This window comes from Vigna radiata, chromosome 5, assembly GCF_000741045.1.
Source record: "Vigna radiata var. radiata cultivar VC1973A chromosome 5, Vradiata_ver6, whole genome shotgun sequence".
Classification (NCBI taxonomy): domain Eukaryota; kingdom Viridiplantae; phylum Streptophyta; class Magnoliopsida; order Fabales; family Fabaceae; genus Vigna; species Vigna radiata.
The window spans coordinates 31,906,109-31,915,713 of record NC_028355.1 but is presented as its reverse complement, the minus strand read 5'-3'; the positions used below and the strand labels follow the sequence as shown (position 1 = coordinate 31,915,713).

Here is a 9,605-nt window from a genome sequence, read left to right as displayed (position 1 = left end):
CTAATTAAGTGAATGTAGAGAACAATACAGTGCAAGTGGCTGTGTTTGTATTCTAAGCATGTGAGTTGAGTTTTTCAGTGTCGTGAGATCCTCGTTGTTATGTTTGTATCCAGTTTTCATGAAAAGTGTAATTTTCAATAAAAATATATTTTTTGATACCATCAGAAACTGCATTTATTACTGTTAAAGTTGCTACAAACTTATAGATAATTAAATATAATTAAAGATGGAATATATTCATACGAATTACTACTACCATTACACTTGTTTGAGAGTTCGATGTAATTGTGCTCTGTAATTGTAATTGTGCTCATCTTATCAATTGTAATTTATTATTTTAGTTCTTCTTAACGGCTATTGGGTTTTACTATTGCTACAATATATGCTATTTTATGCTTCAAAAAATCAAATATTTTATAAAAATATCATTGTTATGTTTGAGTCAATTTTTTCTGTTATAAATATATCTGTGGTGGATAGTATATATATACATGGAAAGAATCCTCAAAAATATTTTTATTTCTTTTATTATAGTTTTTATGCATCTATAATATTTTCATCAAAAACACCTTGTAAAGAAAAAATATATATTAGGGTTTCTATGACAGAGTGTAGAAGAATGTTTCTCTATAGGTGAAAGAACCTTAAGTTAGTTTACAAGGTCGAGAGAGAAAATTTTAAACATTTTAAAAAACAATTTTATTACAAGGTTAGAATTTAAGTTTTTAGAAATTTCCTTAAAATCTGACAAACTGTCCTATTTATTTTCGTGATCATTGGACTCGTTCTTCATCATTTTACATTATTTGGCTTTATTTCTTCATTTATTATGGTTCACTTTGCATATAAAAGGGCAAAATAAGATAGATTGTTTTAAAAATTTATTCCAACAAAAAATGATAATAACACTGCTCTTCAATTCCATTTATTCAATTTTCATTATTTATTTGTATACTAATATGCATTCTACATTACTACTCTCACCACTCCCAAACAAGACAGATTCAGAAAACTAATCAAACAAAATCACCCAATGACATACTTCTTGCACAACATTACTTTCACTTGTTACAAACTTATTCTTTTATTCTTATGTTGAGCAAGCATTTACCTAGCTAAGGGCTTATATTCGCTGTCTACTTCCACGCTGACCGATGCAACAGAATACCTGAGATCAGCACCACTGTTATGGTTTGTTCTAGCTAATTCGGTCGCTAAAGCCCCCTGTAGTTCAATCACTACCGCACTCATCATTGGCCTTTCGTTGGGATTTGGAGAAACACAAGCCATTGCTATTTCTAAGGCTTTCCATGCTGAGTTTATGTCAAAATTTCCTTCTAACCTTGAGTCAACTATGGCCTTGATATCCCCTCTTGATATCATGGAGCTAACTCGTTCACTTATGTGAACCTTTACTTCATTCCCAACAATTACTGGTTGATTTGTGATTATTTCCAAGAGAACAACTCCAAAGCTATAAACATCACTTTTCTGTGTTAATCTATTGGAAGAGTGGTAGCTGCAAGAGAAGTCATGAAACCTAAATTATTTATTCTTTGTGATTTTGTGATGATAACTCAAATATTAAGGTAGAAAATCTCCTTATATTCTCCAAGAAAATGATGGAAAGAACAATAACTAAAGTACTTACTGAGGGTCCAGGTAACCGAAAGTGCCAGCAACAACAGTTGACACATAAGATCCCCCATCATCTGGGAAGACTTTGGATAGACCGAAATCAGATAACTTTGCTTGGAAGTGTTCGTCCAACAAGATGTTTGTAGATTTCACATCTCTGTGGATTATAGGAGGCTTGCAACCATTTTGCAGATATTCCAATCCTGATATTAGATTTATAATTACGGAAAACGTCTTAAAAGGGTAAAGGGAGTTGACATAAATTCAAAAATTCAAGTTTACTTTCTAACCTAAGGCTGCATCCAGTGCAACACGAAGTCTGTCCTTCCAGCTCAAGAATGGTGATTCGCTGTGTTTACCTACAAGAACAACTACTATAACTTTCTATTCTATGCATGTTTGTTTGTGTTCGGTAGAACTTATTCATACGACTCATACAGTTCTCCAATATTAAAAATTCCATCTCAAGAGTTTCAGAAATCAAATCTAACTTGGAAATTGATTACACAAACTTTTAAGAACAAAATAATTTTATTCGTAACCAACCTGAGAGATGTTCTCGTAAGTTCCCTTTAGCCATGTACTCATATATGAGNCCCTTATTGGTTCCTTCGTTACAGTAACCAATAAGGGATGTCAAATTTTTGTGATGAACTCTGAGTAGAAGTTTAACCTTGAAATAAAAGTCACAACTACGTTAAACCGTATAGGTTCGGTAACAAAGTCAGAAACCTAAAATAAATTGATTAATAACTTATACCTCTGCTTGAAATTGTTGATAACCATGAACTGCTAATGGGGAAAGCATTTTCACTGCAACTGGAGTCTCATCGATAAAGCCCAGGTAAACTGTTCCAGATCCTCCTTTACCAATAATTCTATTGAAATTGTTAGTGATTTGAAGGACATCATAGTATGAATACATTTGACTTTTGCGTTGCTGGAACGAATTATCCTTTTCTGTGGATTGCTGTGAAATCTCACTCTGATGATTTACTGCCACCGAATCTGTAAATTTTTCAGCTTCATTTTGAAAGATAATAGGTTAACAAGGTAATCTTTTGGTAAATTGTTAATAGAAAATACAAACTTTTCGTAGTTACTTCAGCATTACCTTTTGATTTTTTCCTTTTAAGGATCCACAATATAGCAACGGCTATTACAAGAATTAGAACCCCACATATTGATGCTACTATGGGTGTGACAATGTTTTTCTTTTCCTTCTCGTTGCATTGCCCAGATTCACATAGATATGGATTTTGACCCACACTAGCATGGAAATCACAGAAAAATTATGTTTCAAGTCTAAGTAAACCTTACAAATAATTAATTCATAATTTAAATACATTCTTCAACTTATTTTGGTTGTGCTTAGAAATTGAGTGGGTCATGTATATATAAATCTCAAACACTGCCTTGAACATAAGTAATTAATAATCCTCAGCATAAATAATCATATTATGAATTTGAGAGTTTTTAGTCAGATTCACACCTTAGTGAGAGAGAACCTTGGCGTGATTTTTCAACAAGTGCAGAGGGAATTGAACCGGAGAGGTTATTCTTCTCTAAGTTTCTAAAAAAATATGGTTTTCTAGTATCAGATAGAGGATCCCATCACGTATATAGTGTTTGAGTAAATGAAGTAACTTACAAGATCTTCAAGTGTTGTAATTGAGACAGAAAATCAGGAACTTCACCATTTAAACTATTGTTAGATAAATCCCTGGAAAACAAATAATTTAGCCTTTTTAACTATGTTTAAATCTCGACTCAAGTAGGAAAAGATATGTCCATTCTTCACAAATAATAAGTACATAACGAAAACAGTAAAAAGATTTATAACGAGATTTTTCTGTCGGGTGAAATAAAAGAAACAAGAGAAAAAGAAAACTCACAGCTTCTCCAACATGGTAAGGTTTGAGATTGAAGGGTCAATCTTTCCTGATGATCCACTTGACGATAAATTCCTGTTTTGCTCAATGAATAGTTATATACGATGTGATCTTAATTAGTTTTATGAAGGTATAATAATAATTTGGCAAACATGACTTACAAAGCTGTGATTCTTGGGAACTCATTGCCGAGATAAGTACAGTTGAGACCATCCCACAAGTAGGCTGCAGGGGTGCATGGATCACCTTCCCAATCCCTTTTCACTCCATAAACTGACTTGATGCTTGTAAGCGCATCAACTTTTTTTCAGTGCAAAAAAGAGGGATAGAATAGAAGGTAGTTAAGTTCATGTATGAAAGTGTAAACAAAATAAATGGATTTAAAAAATGAAAAATACCATCTCCTTGGAATGTTTCTGGGTTCTGTGAGTCTATTACTCTGTAAATTTCAATGGCACTGATGATGGGAGGGAGGGTTGAATTTTCAGTCCTCTCGAGGGAAAATTTAATTTCTTTCCCACTGATGGCTAACTTCGAATATATAGTAATCATTCCATGATACACTGGAGAACAATTTAGATACCATGAATCAGCGTTCATCATGATGTTGAATTGTCTTGTCTGATTCGTGGTTAACACTTGAATTTCCGTGACGTGCATGTACACATAGAATAGGTCAGTTTCATGTTGTGGCTCCAACCTTATTACCAACGGAGCACTATCATTTTGTGGTTCAACTGCGGTTCTCATGATAGTTGCTCCCGGCATGTAATCAGTCTCATTTAAAAAATAATCGGGAATGGAGGCACTTAGTGGTTTCCAATTTTCGTCGAAGTTACAGGCGTCCCAGGAAGAACGACCATACCAGTAACGATCATAAACATCAGCCGGGTACCTGTGAGAAAATCAGAATAAATCCAATAATCATTCTTATAAGGCAATACATTTAATCTATAAGTATGATTTCACCTGTAGGTTGTGTCTGAACCCAAATCGCAGCGCAGGTAATTGTAAAGTTCCATTGTTCCGAATTGAGTGACGTATGTATCATTTTTCAAAATCCTGAATTCTATGACTGTTATAAATGGTGTGCCATTGCCTGTGTGAACCAGACAGATTTGCACATAATCCATTGAAGTTACATGTATGATCTCCTTGTGTTGGACCGTGGCTGCATTGAGTATAGTGACTGTATCCCAGCGGTTAGGTCCCAGAAGAAGATCAAACTGTGGTAACATATCTCGGCCATCATAATTGCCGTACAGAAAACTAGTGCGGACGAAATATTTAGAGGCTCTTGTGACGCTTATTTTGTAGCAGTTTCTTTTTCCTTCCGGGAAGCTTCTCAGCGTCCACAGTTGTTGTTGATTTTCTTTGCTCTTCACTTCAGATGCTATTGTCTCACTAACACCTGTATTTATGAACTCTGCATCCGAAACGTAATTTATGCCATATGTTGAATCCTTATAGTTCACACCTTCTTCAGCTCCACAATCTATGCTGATGAATCCTAGAACATGAAATGGTGGAATAAACATTAAATGCCACACAGTTCAATAATTGCAAAAGAAGAAAAAAGTCCTTGTTTGTAAGTGCAAGGTTTTCCCCCTCAGGCTTTTTCTTCTCCCCAAAACTTCAATTGGCAGTGATGTGGTGGTCCGGATGGTGTGATTGTGATGGCTGGTTGTTTTCTTATAAAGCCACGAAGGTGAAAGTGGAGTGAACAACACCGTGAAGGAGAAAATAGAGAGCAAATGGTCATGATTGTGTGTAAGGAAAACAAAGAAGAGTGTGTGCACCGAGAGAAAGAGAGTAAGGAGAGAATGGCTGTCTTTGTGTTCTAAGAGTGAGTTTTTTAGTGTCAGAGAGTTTCTCAGTGTTGTGTTTGACCTCGGTGTTTCTATCCAAGTGTTACTTTCAATAAAAGAGAATTTTCTACACCAACAAAAATTGCATTTATTACTGTTAAAGTTGTTACAAATTTTTAGACGAATATTCATACAAATTAATACCATTGCATTTGTTTAAGAGTTCCATGTAATTGTCTCCTGTTTCTTTTTCATATTGCTGCCTGCCTAACCTTATTTATCTATAATCTTTTGCTAAATGAGAAGTTTTGGTTCAAGGATGTGTGGGATGTTAAAAATTTAGTCTATAAAACAACTTATGACAAAAAAACAAATTAGTTTTTAAATATCCTAGTTTGTTGGTAAAATAGTTTTTCAATTAGTCTTTAAAATAATATTTTAATGATAAAACAGTTTTGTATAGGAGTCTTTTTATATATTTAGAAACTAAATCAGTTTTTTAAGAATTAAACTAGAAACCTCTCACCAATTAAAAGATTAATTAATTAATTGATTTTTTTTTATTCTTAAGTTAATTTATTCACATCAATCACTCATTTAATATTTTTTTAGACTTTAGTTTCAACATAAAGAAAGCATGAGATGAAAGAAAAAAATGAAAACTAAACAATATTTGGTTGATTGAATTGATAAAAAGAAAGACAAAAAAAACATGACTTCCCATATGGTTATGATGTATAAATTTTTTTTTTCTCTTTTATATCTCCTATTTTCTATTATTTTAGCACAGCATAAGACTTTGAAATAAATAAAGATATTAATGAAATTATTTGACAAAAGAAATGCTTCATCGAACCTTGTTGATCAGCATGAGCTTGCATAAGTAGAACAGCTAAAACAGCAACGTAGAAACTCATCCGCATTGTTTATGTTGACTTAGATCACGTGGTCAACGACTAAAAGATAATTGCAAGCCTAAATTCCTCTTTCCGTATTTAAATCTGTAATATGTATCATAAAATAATAATACCGCTGAGTTCTCGATCTATCAATCAAAGATAAATTGAAATAAAACAGATTAAATATATTTGTGTGACCAAAGTGTATTCCATTTAAAGAAAACAACATAAAAACACTGAATTAAATGAGAGTATATCGGATTGTATTTATTTATTACTCGATTTATAACAAAAAAAAAATTACTAATCAATCACGGTTAGACATCAATTTAAAAATATTTACGAATATTTTAAAATATATAGATGTGAATATCTGTTGATATTTTGAAAAGAAAAAGTATTTTATAAATTTTTAAAATAAAATTTAAATAAGAATTAAAAAATATAAAATATAATACAAATCAAATTTTAATTAAATTTAACCCAATAAAATATAAATTAATTTTTTTAAATAATAAACATCTACTAGTAAGAATAATATAATATTTATATCTGTTACCTATGGTTTATAAATAAATATTAAAATAATCGTTGTTTATTATTTGCATATTATGAATACATATGCTATCATAAATTTTATCTTTGAATACTCATGTGGAGATATTTTTATCATCTATTAGCACAAAAACTTCAATTATTAAACATAGATATTATAATATATTGCAGACCAAGAATTGCAGCACCAACAGAATCAAGTTCTGAAACACTTCGAGGAACATGTATAATGTTCCATATAAGTGTTCTCGCAAGTTCAATTTTTTATACTAGAAAATAAATTTTATCATAAATAATATGATATTGTATTATTTAAAATTACTTTTGATTTTTTTATAATAGATAAAATTAAAAAAAATTGCGGTATATATTAGTGAGGGGAGTGTGTTGGAAGTTGTTTTGTGGAGTTGAGTTAGGCCTAAAAATCCACTTCTAACAGTTGGATCTTGATACTTGTGGTGAAAGAGTCAAATACTCAAGATCCATGGTGGAAGCGCCGAGTTCGAGTTGGAGTTGGTAGTCAAAACCCCCGTGATTTTCTATAGCTTACAGGGATTTTCCTAAAATTGTATATTTTTGTAATAAAAGCAATCTCATATAATAATAATAATGGATGATGTCTATAAATACACTATATCCTACTTATCTATGAGGAGAAGTTTTGGTTGAAGAATGTGTGAGATATTAAAAATTTAGTCTTTAAACAACTTATGACAAAAACAAAATACAAAATAGTGAATCAGTACCAAATTAGTCTTTAAAATAATATTTTAATGATAAAATAGCTTTGTATAGGAGTCTTTTTATATATTTATAAACTAAATCAGCTTTTTAAGAATTAAACTAGAAACCTCTCACCAACTAAAAGACCAATTAATTGATTTTTTGTTTTATTCTTAAGTTAATTTATTCACATGAATCACCCATTTATCTTTCAAAAATCTAGCTGTTCCATTTAATAAGTTTTTAGACGTTAGTTTCAACATAAAGAAAGCACGAGATGAAAGAAAAAAAAAAACAGATGAAAACTAAATTAAATTTGGTTGATTGAATTGATAGAAAAGAGAAAAGAAAACATGACTTCCAATATGATTATGATGTATCAATTCTTTTTTCTCTTTTATATCTTTATTTTCTATTATTTTAGCAAAGCATAAATAAATAAAGATACAATGACATTGTTTGACAAAAGAAATGCTTGAACGAACCTGGTTAAGCACGAGCTTGGATAAGTAGAACAGCTAAAACAGCAAAGTAGAAACTCATCCACATTGTATATCTTGACTTAGATCACGTAGTCAACGACTCAAAGGTCATTGCAAAAGCTTTTTAGCTTTAATTTCTCCTTCCGTGTTTAAATCTGCAATCTGCGTCATAAAATAATAGTACTGCTGAATTCTCCTATCAATCAAAGGTAAATTGAAAGAAAACAGATTAAATATATTTTTGTGACAAAAGTGTAATTTATTTAAAGAAAACAGCATAAAAAGGCTGAATATTAGCACAAAAGTATAATTAAAGCTTTATATATGTTTTAATCTTACAGTTAAAGAGTGAGGGATTATGACTAGGGCATAATGTAGAGATGAAGATTTGGCCAACAATGAAGAAGAAGAAGGAAGAGAGAAAGAGGAAATATGGTACCTATGCTGTGCAGTGTGATGATCTGAATTGTGGTGTTCCAAGGCTACTATCCATCAAACCTATATATTTAGCATAATAATATACTGTACCAGTCAGTCCCTTATACAAAGAAGCAGAGGTTGAGTATTATGGGATGACTAGGTCAGAAGAATAAAACAAAAATAAAAATGACAGTGACTGTTGACTCCGTGGTTGCGGTAGCTTCGGTTCCGCCACTACATTAATTAATGGGACCAGGCATTCAAATGTAGATTTCAAATGGGATGGGTGCTCTCCCTAATTCTGTCGCCGAATCTACAGTTTTTTCAGAGAATAATACATGTGTGTTTTATTTAGTTAATGTCAACTTTAAGTAAATATTAAATATATATTTTCTTGTAAAAATATATAAGAAAAAATTAAAACAAAAATATAAATAAACAGAAAATTAAGTTACGGAATAAATAAATAAATACGTCAAATTTTTCACAAGGCAAATTTGAACATAAATTAGGAAAATTGTTTATCTTTAATGAACGGAAATAATTCAACTTCATTGAATATATAATTCTAAAAATATTAGTTAAAATCTTATCATCATCAGCAGTATACTATTAAAGATAATTTACGAAAAGTTTAATCTGGTTTCTATTTGAACTGAAAATTTAAAGTAGGTCTCTTAATTTTTTTCGTTTTAATTAAATTTTTATTTTTGTAAAAATTGTTCCAATTAGATTTTTACGTTAAATGGGATCAACACAATAGAAAGAGGCTGACTTAGCATGCTGGTTGTTTTAATTGACATGGCAAGTTGTTAAACATGTATAAGGGATTTTTGTTTTTTTGAAATTAAAGAAATTGGGAAAAATTAATTAACCAAAAGATGTTTGAATTAGGGATTTGGTTCGCCCTTCCATCTTCTTCTTTCATTTTGTGATGGCATCTCCTTCCACCCCATCTCTGTACAACATCACGTCGCTCTGACCAAATGCACAACTCCGCATGGGGCATGTGGGAACATCCTCTTCTCTTTCTTTGGGTCTCCATCTTCGTCTATCATCCATTTTTGTAAGCTTTAAAACTCTCCATGGAAATAGAAAGTTAAACCTATCTTGTTTGGGGTATATGTAGCTATTGAACTCTCTTGTGTTAGAAAACAGGTAGGCTTATTTTTACACCAAAAGGGGGTG

The 9,605-nt window shown here is 31.4% G+C and overlaps 1 pseudogene; it reads right to left on the bottom strand.

The window, feature by feature from the left end:
* Nucleotides 1-1,107: 1,107 nt before the first annotated feature.
* Nucleotides 1,108-8,064, bottom strand: LOC106761504 (annotated as a pseudogene).
* Nucleotides 8,065-9,605: the final 1,541 nt, after the last annotated feature.